At 34.8% G+C, this 17,173-nt stretch overlaps 1 protein-coding gene and 1 long non-coding RNA gene across 6 annotated transcripts in view; one reads left to right on the plus strand and one right to left on the minus strand.

Annotated features, from left to right (window-relative positions):
• Positions 1–17,173, plus strand: part of MGAT5 (alpha-1,6-mannosylglycoprotein 6-beta-N-acetylglucosaminyltransferase) — a 365,609-nt gene that overhangs the window by 275,784 nt on the left and 72,652 nt on the right. The gene's annotated exons all lie outside the window — the stretch shown is intronic.
• The window catches only part of LOC116422407, a 48,400-nt gene continuing 45,319 nt past the window's right edge, over positions 14,093–17,173 (minus strand). Inside the window, exon 2 of the long non-coding RNA XR_004233022.1 lies at positions 14,093–14,551. This is a non-coding gene — a long non-coding RNA (uncharacterized LOC116422407). The remainder of the gene's footprint in view (positions 14,552–17,173) is intronic.

The following is a 17,173-nucleotide window of genomic DNA, read 5'->3' on the forward strand; positions in this document are numbered from 1 at the left end:
AGTTTTCTCTTAAGTGACCACTAATGTGTTGGGGAACATTATTTGGTTTACAAAAGGTTATCTTATAAGGTTTCCATTTAATTATACTTCTTTATTTACTGACACTATAAACTGATCTAATACCAAGACATTTTTTAGCTGGAACTGATAAGAAAGGAAATATTTCTTGTTCTCCTTCTCAACTAGGTTGTGAAATGAGATCATAGGTAGGATGATGATGTTTTCATGGATGACTTAAAATATAGAAGGTAAAATAAAAGAGGTGTATGTTAATCTCATCTCTCTACTTTCCCATCTACTCTCAGACAAGGATGGGGACTTTGAAATTGTATTGTTCCTGTCTCTACATTTGAGTCCTACTTTCTGCCAGGTGACTGACAACTTTCTCAGTTTCACAGCTAGAAGGAACTATTACTCTAAAATCTCTTAGGGTCACTAAAAAAAAAGAGATAGATGGATGAATGGATAGGTGGATGGATGAATGGTAGATAGATAGATACTAAATACATACATAGAAAGAAAGGAAGAAAGAAAAGAATGAGAGGAAGGAAGGAAGAAAAGAAAGAAAGAAAGAGAAAGGAAGGAAGGAGGGAGGAAAGGAGGAAGGAAGGAAGGAAGAAAGGAAGGAAGGAAGGAAGAAAGAGAAAGAAAGAAAGAAAAAAAGAAAGAAAGAAAAGAAAAGAAAAGAAAAGAAAAGCTATAAGTGCCAACCAAGATCCCTAAAGTATTATTTCCTTGGTATAAATATTTGAGAATAGTCTAAAAATCCCAAGGTGTTAAAATTTTCTTCAGTTTTATAAGCACTGTTTACTCCTCAAGCATGAGAAAAGGCAGGCTAATACAATGTCTAAGTCAGTTTGATTTGTTTCAACACCAGAAGTTTGAGATGTGATTTTTACTTTATTACATCATTCTAGTTTTGTATGCTGGGAGAGGCCCAAACAGATGTAGCACGTTTTGAAATTTAGCATAAATATAGGACATATTCTTGAAATTTTGAACACAACACAGTGTGTAGGAGTTTGGTTTCTTTTTCCAAAATGTTCCCATCTCAGAGCATCCAGGGAACCAAGTACAAGGAACAGATGTTCTTTTTAAAATGAGTGTTACTCAGGCCACAAATTTGTGTTGTTGCTATTAACATTAGAATGAGCTCCCCATGAAGGTTGTGGAATCTTCTCTCCTCCACCTCTCTGTTCCACCCCTCTCACATCCCTTCCACAAAAGAACTTTATGAAAATAAATGCCACTTTCCTTAAATTGTTTAAATAACTAGTTGCCTAAAGGTAGGGAAGTGGACCAGATGAATTTTGGTGGTACCATTTTGATTTAAGATTCTTGGGATTATCTGTGTTTATGAAGGGAAGACATGCCCAGACAAATAAGAGGTATGTCCCTTTGGGGAACAAAAGTACCTATTAATTGAGATTACTCCTAACCTAACCCACCAGTATAACTTACTTAGACTCCTTTTATCCTTCTCCAGGGCCTGGTACTCTGACTATGCAATGTATTGATTGATCTCAAAGCTTCCAAAGGATATAACTATGAAAAGAGCTCTCTCAAAGAAAATAGAATTTTAAGTGCAATATCATTCCATTTATCTTTAATTTGTGGGGTAAATTTGCCACATAATGCTGTCTTAGTTCAAAGTTCCAAAAAAACTTTATCATGCTACCATTTTTTTTTAAATATAGTAAATATTTATTCAATGACTTAATCACTTTTTGGTGGGAATATTTCTAAAAATAAGAAGTCTAAAATAATGTCACTGAAAAGAGCCTGAGAGAGAATCTAATTTTACAAATGGGTTAATTTAAACCTAAGGAAAAGGCCATATAGCTAGTTAGTGACAATCCTGGGACTAGCACTCATTTAGTCTTAATTCCTTTCCCCCCCTTTACAATGCCTTCAAATATATCATATGCTTCCCCTGCATTCTTAAGCAGAGCATATAAACATAGTTTCACTTTCTTTTGAAGATTTATCCATCATTTTCAACACAATCTATTACATTCTATTATAATAAACTAAAATTCCTATTTTGGGGGGATATTAGAACTATTTGCCCTTCCAATGTATGGTCTTAGACTGAAGTGTCATTTTATTTCTTGTATCTCGTTTTGTTTTTTATAATTTTTCTGTCTTTTCTAAGATTATAAAGTTATTAGTCACTATCAAAGTTCCCGTGGTAGGATTTCCCTCTCCCTTTACTAAGAAAATGAATAACCAAGAATATCATCCATATGTGAAAACAGGAATAAATAGGCTTGGTGCAAAGGCCTAAGGGAATCTTATCATTAAAGTCCCAAATTTCCAAGGAATGGACCTTTTGACTTCTATTTTGGCTCTTTTACTTATTTCTTACTAGTATTCCAGAGAGTTTAGAAAGATAAACTTCTAGATTAAGTCAATTTAATTCCAGCCCTTAGACTTTATAATTATTCAGCTTAACTTTTCCCAGGAACAACTTGTCTTCTGAAGGAGACCCAATCTTATCTCCTTCAAAAGCAGCTCCCTATGGCTAATAAGAACAGAAACCTGCAGAAAAGAATTATGCAAAATTAAAAAACATTTTGTTTCATTCCTGCCAATCAGTTGTTCTTTTTGATGCAGCATTAGGCCTTCGCCTGCAGTGAAGACAAAAGAGGTTTGAGAGAGGTTAAATAGAAGAGTGCCTCAGTTTCTTAGCTTCCCTGTTGAAAATGCTTATAATAAGCATGTGACTTCATTAGTGCCCCGCTGCTACATAATTAAGGTTCTAATTTCTCGAAATCAACATTCATCTTCAGATCCCACCATCAGAGGCTAATCCTTGTCACCCTTGAAATTTATACAAGGAGTTGCCATTGATTGCAACAGCAAGTGTGTGCCCCAGCATCTCTGTAACTGCTCCCAGCTTGCGATCGACCTGTTTCTTTTGAAAAGGATGGGTTGTTCACAGTTTTAAACCTGCAATTGGGGTTTCCAGTTGACTGATTTACTTTTTAGAATAATAATGCTCCAACCTCCTCTTTCCTCTTCCAGTAAGAATTCATACTGCTGCAATAAAGTTGTTTATTCTTCATTTTCCACGAGGACAAATAATATCATGAGTGATGTCTTGATTTATGTGTGAATTGGATTTCAGTGAGGCAGAATTGCACAAAATCATCAGTGTCAGAAGCACTCTTTAAGATAAGTCTTGGTTAAATATAGTGTGGGTGAGGGGGTGGGGAGGTGGGGTGTGGGGGATGTTCTTGATCCCTGAAGGGAGCAGGAGCAAAAAAACCCCTCTGGAACAACCTTCCATGATTTCACCAAGATTCCTTACCTAAGAAAGGCAGGGAAGGGCAGAGTCATTCAATATGAATTACATCAGTTTTTATAATCCAGTTACTTGCCAATTTACCCAAACCGAGTAAGGAAAGTGGTCTGTAATTTTTCAAAGGCTAAAGGACTGAGAATTCTTCATTTTCATGCTTGGTTTTTGACTATCCTCTGGTAGCATTTAGTTCTCTGTTTGTCCACACATCAGTTTGGGAAGATCTCAAATGTCTTGACCCACACCTGTGGAAGTGCTATCAAAAAATACAAACACTTGCACTATTATAAGTACTGCAAAAACAATCCCTGTCCTCAAGGAATTGTCATTCTACTGGGGGAAGACTATTTTAAAAAAGCTAAAGGAGAAGAGCAAGCAGAAGGCATCCAGCAAGGGGGCATTTTGGAGAAATCCTGAGTTGGACAGCCTGGTGGCAAATGAAGAGATTGCTAACCTGGGTGTCTTCCTTAATTGGAGATGGGAATAGGAGGAGCCTGTACTTCTGAAGTATGACTTCCTGGCCTGAAGAGGTCTTCCAAAATGAAGTTGCCTGGCCATGATTGAGAAATCTGGGAGGTTCAGCCTCATTTAGAAAGCTAAAGGTCCACACTTTGATCCCACTGATGGTAGACAAGACTGACTGCAAACAAAATGACAGCTAAGAATTCAGATTTTTAAAATTTTACCTCTTTTCCCCCAAGGCTTTTGATTCCCTTTTGTGCTTATTCTCACCTCTGCTTCATGGGTCTAGGACCCACCCCCAGTTCAACCTGTTCCCTTTGGGCAGCATTTCAGTTCTATTACCAATTACCTTTCCTAAAGAATTCTGTCCATTCTCTATCTTTTAAGGTAATAGCTAGTAATCTAATTAATTGAATTGGGGTTTAGAGTGGGGTTTTATAGTACTTTTCCCCAGGGATATTTACATTTGTTATAGGGGATTCATAGAATTATTTTTTTTTAATATGTCATCTTTACTACTGAGAGCTTTAAGCATGATGTGCCATGCAAGTGGGACAAAAATTTTAAGTCAGGAAAACCATTTGTCATCCCTCAAGTCATACTACTACTTCAACTTCATATTACATTAGCTCTAGTTATAAATCCAGAGACTCCAGACCCTGTCTCTTAAATATAAGAATCCCTCAAGCAATCTAAGACAGCTGCTTACCTGTCCTGGAATAAACTTGATATCTGAATTAATTTTACCTGATGTCCACTTTTGAAAATGCTAGACTCAGAGACGGTTTTATTCATGTCCTTTTTTCTCTTCTCAGATGCCCACATAGATATAAAATTATATTGAACAATACATTCAAGAGTGGAAAATAAAGCATCAAAATGTACAAAAATATTGTTAGTAGTTGTTTTTGTAGTCATAAAGAACTGAAAAATAAAGGAGAGACCATCAACTAGGGAATGGATGAATAAAATGTTATTTGAATGTAATACAAAGGTTCTTAATTTTTTTGTTTGTTTGTAGATCCCCCTTTGAAGACTATGGACCACTTAGAATAATGTTCTTTAAATGCATAAATAATAATATATATGATTACAAAGTCAATTATGTTGAAATATAGAATTAGGATATTAAAAAAAACTTCCCAAAATTCAAAACCCCTGATGGAATAGAATATCATGTGGGATGATGAAAGAGAAGTTTCAGAGATCCCTGAGAAGACTTGTATGAACTGAGGCAGAGTAAAGTAAGTAGAACCAGGAGAATAATTTATACAATTACAACAATATTGTAAATAAAAAAATTTTAACTTTGTTTGACACAATAACCAGCCCTGACTGTAGGTAAATCATGTTCTCTATATTAAAGAGGTGATGGACTTGTAATACACATTAGAGTCATGGACTCATTTTGGACCTGGCCAAAACAGGAATTACATTGTATTTTACTATATATATTTATTACCAGAATTTTCTCTCTCTTTTTTTAAATGAAAAAGGAGAGGTAGGAGCAAAAGGAAATAAATTATTGTTCATTGAAAAATAATTTAATTTCTTAAAAGAAAAAAGTATCTGAAAAACAGCAAAACAAATGTCAACCTTAAGCAAAATTGTAAAGATAACAATGTCTTTCTTTGCCCCATTTCTTTCTTTTACAATACTTTTATTTTATCTGTATACCTGCTGCACTTCATCTTATACGTAGAAATATTCTGGGATCTTACCTATATATGCCTTTCTTCTCCAACATTACACTCTCTTTTTTCTCTTCTAAGAGCTCATGACGGCAGGATAGGCTAGACTGAGTAATCATAATTGCTGGCCTCAGCTATAAACAATAGGAAGAAGTTCAAGCAGATGACAGACCATAGGTAGGCCCAGCAGATAAAATCGATTGGTGGTACGTGGTATCAAATAGGCATGGGAAATACAGTTATCCCTACTACTTTGCAGAGGCTAGTGCACATGCCCCCACAATCTAGAAAATTCACGCAAAAATTTTTGGCTCTCCCTTCTTACCAGTCTGAATGATTATAATATTAAAAGATAAAATACTTTGATATTATATAATTCTATACATATATTTTATGCATTTCTGAGTTTCTAAACTTTTTCTCTATCATCTGCTATGCTCTGTTGCTTCCACAAAACTCTTCAAAAATTTTAATTTAATTTCTTAAGACAACCTATGATGTATCGAAACCATAAAAGGGATAACTATAGAGCTTAAAGGCAACACATTACTTCCTGGAAAGATTAGTGGGAACCAAAACAAAACCTCAGTCTTGGAGGATATTGGATACTAGCAGCAAAATAAAGCAGAAATTCAAACAGGGCAGGAGAACAGGGAGCCAAGTTATTGGAAAAGTTATTACAAAGTGGTAGGTTGTTCCTAAGATCCTAGACAAAATATACTTATCAATTCAAGGATAAATTTCTAATATTGGTGTATAATCATGTGGGATAGGCCAGTGGGATTATTTTATTTTATTTTATTTTATTTTTAGCAGAAAGGGAGTTTTTCTGTTGCTATTCAAGTAATATCTACTCTACTTCAAGCAACGCTCTCCCAGCCAGACCATACAAAAACCAAGTGACAATTACTCCAACTTTGAGAAGGAAGAATACCTAAGTGTTGAGGGCAAGTTCTTCTGGTATAAACACTGAGGGCCCAAAGAGGTCTCTGGGGTTTAGCAGGAAAATGGAATGTATTCACAAAGCCAATCACTTGCTTGGAAGGGCCTATGGCCCAGCCAGCCAATGTACATCCTGAGGGTGGAGCAATGCTGGTAGGTTCCAAATGGCTGCCTCCTCGTGCAATTCTAATAGCACTGGGATGAGTTCATTTGTAGCTTAGTAAACACAGCTGTTGTGGTTGTAATTTGTCTCCAGACTCTTTACTATGACTCCAAAACTAACAGTTTGGCCACAGAGATGGGAATGATGGTGGTTTAGGGATGGGAAAAGAAGTTGTTCTCTGAGAGGAAGAGAAGAACAGAGCAGCTGTCAATGAATAAAGGCCTTAGAGAACAATGCAGTACTGGGGAGAAATTTTAAGAAAGAGAAGGAGGAAAGGAAGGAAGGAAGGAAGGAAGGAAGAAAAAGGGAGGGGAGGAAAGAAGGAAAGAAGAGAAGGAAGAGAGGAAGGGATGAACAAAAGAAGGAAGGAATGAAAGTAGGGAGGGAGGGGAAAAAAAGAAAGAAAACAAATTGGTCTATTCACAAAAGACAGTACTGGAGGGAGCAAAAACTACTACATTTGTGTTGAAATGGTTGACTAAGAAGGTCTAATGCGTTGAAGTGCCCTGTGGTATTGGAAGAAGCCAGAGAAGTGACATCTAATGTTATCTGGAAGGCACTAAAAGATCACTCACTCTAGGGATGGAAGAAGAGATATTAAGATTGTTTTTAAACTTGGAGACAGACTTAAATTCTCTGAATTTGAAGCTATTGAAGAGGCTTGACTTCTGAATTCGATTAGATACTGAGTTAGAACAGCGGAAATATCAGTTTGTTTATGAGATTTTTTTTTTCTAAAGCAAACTGAGTAGGAAATTATTGGAAATGTGACCTATAGGGAAAATTTGGTTTGAGTGCAGAGCACAGTCCGAGTTATTCTGAAAACACTGTCCACAGCATGAAAAGACTTAATGGCTCTTAGTGACTCTAGGCAACAAATAGTCACTTGAGGGGTGTTCTTAATATCAAAATCTTATGTTTGTCATGGAAGCTGTGTATGCCCCCTGAGCATTCCCACACTAATTCCTGACTACAGCATTTCAGGACATGTCTTCTACCTCATGCTCACAAAGGCTATGGAAGTCCTGAGGATGAAGGGCTAACATTTTTCAAGACTAAGAGAGGGGGAATCTATCTCCCCATTGCCTGAATTCCAAGAAGGCTTGCTTCATGTAGGAAAAAGAACATAATTGTGCTCTATTTTTTATTTGGAAAATTAAATCAAAACTAAAGAGCTACAATTTGATAATGGGAAAATATACTGTTCTTATCCTTACAAGATTGCAAGGTGGAGAGCTCACAGATATATTCACATCTACACTTGTTTGATAGTTAAGCCCTTCTGCTGTTGTTCAGACATTTCAGTTTTGTTCAGCTCTGTGACCCCATTTTAGGGTTTTCTTGACAAAGATCCTGAAATGTCTTGCCATTTCTTTCTCTGGCTCATTTTACAGAAGTGTAAATGACAAGTTAAGTGACTTGCCCAGCATATAGATATTATGTATTTGGGGCTAGATATGAACACAGGAAGACAAGTCTTACTGATTCTGAGCCCACTGGGCCACCTTGCTGCCCTTGAGTTAAGTTACTAGAGTGAAATAACAGTAGCAGAAGAAGTGAGAAAGGTGACACATAAAGATTTCTGGTCTCTCTCAAAGATAGTCAGGATCAGGGTAAAAACCAGTCCTGGGATTAGAAACTATAAATCTAGGTTGGTTGGTTGGTTTTTGTAATTTCATTACTCTTAGGTATTCTCAATGAGGAACTCTATCTACTGAAGCAGATAAAGTCTTATATTGAGTGGCAGGGTTATCTTCTGCCTTAGTACAGGGAGCTCCCCATTTTTGTGAATATGCACTCCAATTTCTAGCTCTTAGATTCTCTAACATCCTTCAAACCACAGAATCTGCTGTACAGAAGGTCTTTCTTGACTCTCTATCCTTCTCCTTTCTATTAGCATCCTCCTACCCTTGAACTTGCTTTGTATATGCTTTGTATTATATAAATGTAATCTTGAAAGTAAGCACTCTGAGGGCAGGAACCATTTGGTTTGATCTTTGAGAGCTGGAATTCGAGACCTTCTGATTTGGAAACCAATTTTTTTTCCCCACTATATCGAGTTGTCTCTCATAGATCTATTATAATAAATCAAATTAATCTGTTAGACAGCTAGATGGCACAGAGGATAGAGCACTAGACTAGCCTCTCTTTCCCTTCCTTATTAGTGGGAGCAAAATAAGCAAAAAAATGAGAGAATGGACACTTGTACATAGTGTTTTCTCCAATAGATATATGCTAGAATCACTGGATTCACTAGATGTATATAAACACCATCTGTGTATAAAGATATACAAATGTATATAAACTAGAAAAACATTTGTATATAGATATACATACATAGTGATAGATGATTATACAAATATTTGCACATATGTAGTTCAAAGAAATGGACCAAACGTTCCTTGTCCTTAAGGTGCTAGAGATAGGGAGGGACTAGTGGGAGGAATATAACCCATATACAAATAAATATAAATACATACAAAGCATTTCTTTTCAATGTATAGCATGGTACTTTGTACTTTTTGTTTCTTCCCATGAGTAATAACTGCTAAAACATTTGAAGACTAAATGAATAATTTTTTCCTAAAGTCTGGAAAGCATACACTTGCTTTTGTTGGAACCCAATTTATCAGTGAGCAGCAATTTTGATATAGGAGCCACAAGGCAAACTGTGTGATGGTTTAGCTAAAGAATATGGACTGAGCATAGTCTGCTTATGCTGAGTTTTAGGGGGAGCCAGAATGCACATTTTCCACATTTTTACTCTGAGAAGAATAATTATAACATTTGAAAACTGTCAAAAAACAGAATTAGAAAATATTAGATCTAACTTAGTAATGTGCTTCTGAAATAGTATTTAGCATTTATAGAACTTGTTATTCTTAAAAGGTTCTTTAAATGCTATGTACACATATGCATCATACTTTCTTGATGATATTTCAAGTCCTCTAAAATCTGGCTCTCACTTATCTTTCCATTCCCTTTTCTTATTATTCCATATGCTTTCCATTTAACTCACACTTGGCCTTTTTGCCTTCTATGATGTTTCATCTTCTGCCTCCATACATTAGTACATGGGGCTTCTATTTTTGTGAATGTGCATCCCTATTCCTAACCCTTAAGCTCTTTTCATGTCCTCTAAGTGGCAGGAACTGCTGCACAAAAGTCTGTCTTGATTCTCTGTCCCTCCCCTGTCTCATTAGCATCCTTTCATCCTTGAACTTGCTTTGTATTGTATACATATTATTTCCCACCTCCACTCATGAATGTAAACACTTTGAGGGCAAGAACAATATGGCTTGATCTGTGTATCTCAGCATTCATCATAATACTTTGCATATTTTAAAAAATCAGAACTGTGATTTTAAGGTAACTTGGTGACATAGTTGACAGAACACTAAACTCAAAATCAGGAGATGTTGAATAATCACATAACTTCTGTTTCAGCCTCAATTTCCTCACTGGTAAAATGGAAAACAGTAGTAAATGCCAAAAAGATTTGTTGTGAAGCTCAAGTAGTAGCATATATGTAGTAGTTCAACTAGAGGTATATATGCTCTAGAAACTTTAAAATGTTATAAAAACACTTGCTACTATTATTACTTCCTCAGATTGGGGAACTCCCAGTGAAGAAACTCCAGTTACCAAATCAGAACTGGACCTTCTCTGAAACTTCTAGGAGAGAGTTTGAAGATAATTGAAAGTTTTAAATATCTTTTTTTTTTTTAAAGCTGAGGCAATTGGGGTTAAGTGACTTGCCCAGGGTCATACAGCTAAGAAGTGTTAAGTGTCTGAGATCAAATTTGAACTCAGGTCCTCCTAACTACAGAGCTGGTGCTCTATCCACTTCGCTACTTAGCAGCCCCCAAGTTTTAAGTATCTTGCCTAGGATCTCATAGCCAAAAATTTGGTTTGAATCCAGATCTTCCCAACTTAGGCTCTGACTGTCTACCCTTTATTTCAAGCTGACTATCAATTTGTTCAAAGTGTGTGCTTAACATACATTTGTTACATGTAATTTAATAAACTCTGGAATGTACCAACCTGAAAGCAGAATTGATCTGTGTTTGGAGGAAATAAGAAGTTGACTTCTCTCTATGACTGTCCTAGTCTCACTATGAAGGAAGTCAAGACTTAAAGAAAGTTCAATGGTCCTATAGATTTATAATCTTAACATTGGTTGTCCCTCATATTTGGCTAATTTCTGAGAGTCTTTCCATTTGTGCATCATTTTTTCCTATGTGCAAAAGGACCTTCCTTTTTCTTAAAGTATTTATCTAAAACTTAAATACAAAAGAAAAAAGAAAAAAACAGAAAAAGGGAAAAAATTTTTCATGTGCACAGCAGAACATGAGAAGATTCAAATTATGAAACAATGCATTTATATTTCAATATTACATACGTATATATATACAAAAATATACACATTGTATTTGCTGATCTTCTCTTTGCTTCCTTGTAGGTTTTCTTTTGTTCTTTGCTGTGTACTTTTTACTTTATTCATTTTTCCCTCTTTCCCTAAGCAGACTACAATTAAGTGCAGATGGCTATATTTCTACATACATAGAAATATATGTATGTATATGTATACACACAAATATGTGTATGTAATATATATATATATATATAAAGATATACACATACATGTTCATAGATGGCTATAACCATATACATATACATTCATATACATCTATTTAAGGTTGTATTATGATTTTCTATCCTCTATTTCTCTGAAGGTGAATAATTTCCTTCTTCTTAGGTACAAGTCTTTACATATTTTTCTAAATCCACTAACTCATCCTTTCCCATACCACAGTAATATTTCAATCTCATATTCATTGTTTTAAATAGTCTAAATAATATTAATATGGCTGACATATAGTATATTTTCCCTAATTTTCTCTTCTGATTGAATCTATTTTCATTTTATCTGAGAAAAGAATCTTCCTTAGCTCTAGGGCAGATTGCCTTCAGAGCCTCCAGTCCCAAAGTTAAAAACTATCGTGCAATGAAATCTCTATTTCAAAAAAAATAAAAAGTCCTGATTTTGTATTGAATCATACAATGTCTTATATCACCACAATGAAAAATTTTATCACCTAAGAGACACCTAGATGAGAAACAGTCCAACTCTATTGATCCCAAACTTAAATGAAATTAAACTCCATCTAAAGACTAAATAGTTTTGACTCTATAATTAGTCAAAGCCAAAATAATTTATTAAGGCCCCAAATTTGCATATATGCTGTGCAAAAAGAACTGTACAAACATTATCTATATTTGGGTAGTTTATAATCAAAAACATATATTACTAGCATACCCAAACATGTGAAAAATATATAAACAAAATAAAACTGGAAACAACACAAAAACACAGACAGAAGACTTTTTAAAAAATTGTGTGTATATGTGTGTGTGTAAGGTCTGTGTATTTTTGGTAGGTTACAACGATGGCAGAATACTATTACTATCAGTTAATGAGATGCAGAATCATGTGTGGCTTATCTACTTGTTTTATTCTCTATCACACCTCATAGATCCACTAATGAAGTGGAGAGCTGGGCGGGTGACTGTGGGAATGAGCAGAGCAGGACAAGGGAAACTCTTGGGGAAGGGAGAACACCAGGCCTGCCCTTTTTCATCCTTGAGAGAAAGCTCATGTTGTACTTTCTGTGACAGACAGGTAAGTGACAGACAGTAGACTTCATTCTCTGCTGAGATTTAACTAGGTCTCCCTTTAGGTCACTTGGATTAACATAGACATTTAGACTTCTTCCTCTCTCCTTTCTACTCCATTGACTTCCAATTGCCTCAGGGCTCAAATAAAAATTGTTTCTCTGTTTGGCTTTCATTGTTTTTTATAACCTAACCTTCTCTTATCTTTCTAATCTTACATTTTATTCTCCAACACATACTCTAAGACCCAGTGATGCTGCCCTCTGTTCCATGAACAAGATACTCCATCTCTCAGCGTGGCCATTTTCTCTGACTGTCTCCTGTGCCTGGAACTCTCCACCCTCTGACTGTTGATCTTCCTGACTTCAAGTCCCATCTAAAATCTTACTTTCCATAAAGAGCCTTCTCCAGCTCCTCTTAATTCCAGTGCCTCCCCTGTCTTATTTCTTATTTCCCTTGTATATAGTTTGCATTTTATATATTTGTTTTCATATTGTCTCTCCTGATGGATCTGTGAGCTCCTTGAGGGGAGGACTGCCTTTAACTCTTAGCTCTTAGCACAGTGTTTGGTATACTTTATATTTTGATCGATTGATTTGACCTTGGTAAGACAGTAAACAGTGTTTCGGTTTTGTTCATGTCAGTGTCCAGGAGGGTTGCACCTGATTCTAAATGTTTTGCAAATTAGAGCTAACAGGTTTGAAAATGAGAACCCCAAATTCCCCATAGAGCTTGTCCTTAAATAGAGACATGTATTTTTCCTTTGTTATTTGTTTTTTTAGTGATAATGTTAATATGAAATAATTCAAAATGGGATAATTGAAACCACTGGCAATTTGTATAACAGTTCAAAAATGTGAAGCAGGAACATGGTAGTTTCATTGGGAAATTTCTTTGCAATTTGAAGAAAACATTTTTTCCATGAATTATATTGCCACTTGTTTAAGATTGGAAAGGTCTTATTGGGGGAGGAAGAATCACAAGGAAAAAGATATTTATAGACCCTTTGTAGATGTTGTCAAATCAAATTGACATTAGCTATATTTCCTACATTCTTTCGAATCAAATAGGGATGAGAGGGCCCTTCTTGTTTTGCTTATGCATTGTTTAATAATAATAATAATAATGATTAATTTTTTCAATTTTCAATGCACTTTCTTCACCATAACTCTATGAGTAAGTAGTGCAAGTATTATGATCCCCATTTTGTAGATGAGGAAATTGAGATTCAAAGAATTTGTGATTTTCTCAAGGTCACATGACTAGTGCAAGGACTTCTAATCATGTCTTTTCATTTCTGTTGTATTACTTTTTCTACAAAGTCATGTTTTTGCCAAATATGAATTCTGAAAAGAATAGTTAAGAAAAGACACAATGAACCAAACTACCAGTCAAGACAAATTTTCCTACCAAAGCCTCCATGATGGATCTGTTTTCTCCCCTTCCCTTTTACTTCTGATCTATTCAGAAATGATTTTAATTCAGGTGGTCTCACAATTATCACTGATGAGAAAACTAATATAACTGATTGGTCCAGTTTGCTTCTTGCCTTAAAATTAAGCTTAATAATATCCTTATAACCTGTTTGGATGTTTGCAATGGAAAACAAGATCTACATGTAGACTTTATATATATAACCATATAAGTTATGAGGGGCAATTAGCTCTGTTAAGATGATGAAGAAATAATGGCTCACAGGAAAGATAATGGCTATGATTGTGTTAGCTCATTTCTTCCTACTGAGGTAGCATAATTCCTGAAATATTCTAATCTTTTGATATCTTCTTCCACACTCACACTCTTCTCATTCCTGTTCTCCTCTACCTGCCCTTTATTCCTTCTTTTTTCCTCCTATTTTCTTATTTTATTAGGATCTCATACTTAGCCTGCTGTTAAGAGAAATTAACAGTGATGAATGAAATAGTTTTGTTTTGTTTGATTTTGTTGGTAAAGGAATCCGTAATGCATGTGTTCTTTTTGCCTGAAAGACACACACACACACAAAAAGTTAAACTCTCAAACATGGTATCTGTTAGAGTATTTTATATTGTTTTAATGGCTGCTTGCATGCAATACTTGACATCAGAGTCAAGTATTTTCTTCCAGTTTTGTTCCTTTAGACTTAAAATAAATAGAAAGTTACTTTACCCAATAGATATGAAGCTTTAGGAATACTCATAGGGTAAGCAATTTCTCACCCTCAGAAGGAGAAGGTTATAGTAACTTTCTAGGACTTCACTTTGTCAGTTGGATAAGAAGTTAAGAAGGTTTTTCTACTGGACCCATCTTGAGATAGAAGTAGTCTTCTGGTACCTGAAGACAGAAAGGAAGTATATTTTCTAATATCAGTAAGAATTGTCCAACTGAACATCTGGATGGAGTTGAGCCAAGGACCTATTTAAACACCTCCCAGTAAAAAAATAATCTAACCATTTTCATGCCAGCAAATACATAAATGAAAGTCCAGGAAATGACCTGTATTACATATAGGCTGCTTCCCTTAATTGGTGGTCTCATTTTAACCCTGTCTTGGAATCTACATTTCCTTTAAGAAAAGGGGAAGAGGAAAACATACTTTTGATTTAAAGCTTAAATGGATATTAGACATCATCTAGTCCAATCCTACTCACATTACAGGTGTGTAATTTTATTGCACTTGCGTAGTTTATAAGATTAAAAGATGGAAGAATAGGTTGCCCAAGTCAAAGTGATAGTTCATGCCATATCCAGAAGTAGAACCAAGATGTCCTGACTCCCATTACTCTTTATGCCATATAGAATAGACATATTTTCCATATATCATATAGTATTTCTGTTGTTCTCTAAAGTTTAAAAGAAATTCTGCCAAATTTGGTCCTACTTAGATGTTTTGGTCTAGTTAGTACAAAGTGCTTGGAGTTAGAAGATTTGAGTTCAAATCTTGCCTTTTGTGCTATCTCTGTGACCCAGATCAAGTTACTTAGCCTTACATTCTATGAGGAGAAATAATATGGACACAGAGAGATATAACTAAAAGTATATGTAAAATGTAAAAAAAAATAAAAATAAAAATAAGCAAATGAGCAGAGGAATGACCCAGATGTTGGCAGCATTTAAGCATCTGTATTTTTGAGAATTGTGTTGTTTATCATCCTTAATGTTAATGGGGATGAGTGGTTCCCTTAATGGATCCCTTTATGCCTTCCTAAGCAATGTTTATTCTTCTCAGTACCTTCCCTCTTATTCCTTAAAGACAATTGGACCTGTCCATCCAACTTGGAGCTGAAATGTTCCATAGATATGTCTCTCTTTGGATTGTGAATTCTTTGAGAGCTGGCATGGTCTTATTTTGCTTTTAGCACAGTGTTCTGCACATAGTGAACACTTACTAAATATTTCATTCAACATTTATTCATTCATTCAATGCCATTAGACTTTAGCAAGCTCTGCAAACAGGAATATAAGAAGATCTGAGAAGTTGAATACAGCAGTTCCATGAAGTTTTTCCTTTGAATTATTTTTTTTTTCTGAGACCAGATCAGAACAGTGGCATGACTGGTGATGTTCATGAGTGTCCAGGTGAATGCTTAATATTTTTTTTGCCTTACTAAAAAAAATTAAAACAATTTTCAGACATTTTAGGTTGTAATATTGTACATGGTCCTAGTTGCAATTAAGTTACATTGAAACATTTTTTTTGACTCTCAGGTGTTAAATATCACCTTTCAAAGTTCCTTCAAATTCTGATAATGTACAGAAGATGATATTGAAATGTATATTGTCTTTTGGTTTTTTTTATATCAATCTCAGACTTGTCTTGAAGAATTTTAAAAGAAAATTATTTTTCAAACTCTTTTCAAAGTTTATTTTCCCATGGATTTCTGAAGATTTTTGAACTATGTATATAAAGCAACAAACTAGAGCTTTTTAAAGTTTACTTGAATTTGGAAGCTTCTTTTTTGACATTATTAGACTGCAAGTGCTAATTAATATTTAAAATCTATTTTTCTGCTATAGGCTGGTTGAATTTAACTTGTTCAATTGAGCTATAATGTGCAAAATATAATAAGAAAACAATAGAAGAAAAAATTAGGGGAAGGATTTTTCTATTTCTAAAAGGAATATGAGATTGCAAAAATAAGTCTTAGCTTATACAGCCTTTTCAGTTACTTCAGAACACTGTGCTTTACCCATTAGGTGATATTTAACACCTGAGAGTCAAAAAAAAAAAAAAATGTTTCAATGTAACTTAACCGCAACTAGAACCATGTACAATATTACAACCTAAAATGTCTGAAAATTATTAGTATTATTATTATTATTTCAATTTTTAAAGTTTAAGAAACTGAAACTCAGACATAAAACAGTTAAAACTACTTAAACCAGAACTCTATGGGCTTCAGTTTTTTCATCTGCAAAAATGAAAGGTTTGGACTGAATGAGCCTAAATCTGTGATCCTCTGGCTGTTGAATAGTCACATTTCTATATTATATATATATATATATATATATATATATATATATATATATATATGAAAGAGAGACACAGAAACAGAGATACACACACACACGGAGGGAGGGAGGGAGAGAGAGAGATTATTTAAAAGTATATTTAAATATTGTGAATCTAACTTAACTGTTAAAACTTAGTTCCTTAAATTTATCTTTCTCCTACCTATAGATGAACTCTAGACATTTTCATAGCTTTTGATTCTGTGTAATTCAGTTTGCACCTACTTAGAAAGAATTAATTGCCTCTTTATCACAACTTTGCTATTCATTGGGAGCACTAAATATCCCTCAGCAGCAAGTAATTTCTCTTTTAACTTGATTCACCTGTCTACTGCAGCATCAAACTTCTACAATTCCTTAATAACTAACATTTAAATAGTGTCTTAAAGATTGTAAAGGCTTTGTGTTTTCCCCCCATTTTCAGATGGGGAAAGTGAAGCCTTA

This window comes from Sarcophilus harrisii, chromosome 3, assembly GCF_902635505.1.
Source record: "Sarcophilus harrisii chromosome 3, mSarHar1.11, whole genome shotgun sequence".
In the NCBI taxonomy this organism is placed as follows: Eukaryota; Metazoa; Chordata; class Mammalia; order Dasyuromorphia; family Dasyuridae; genus Sarcophilus; species Sarcophilus harrisii.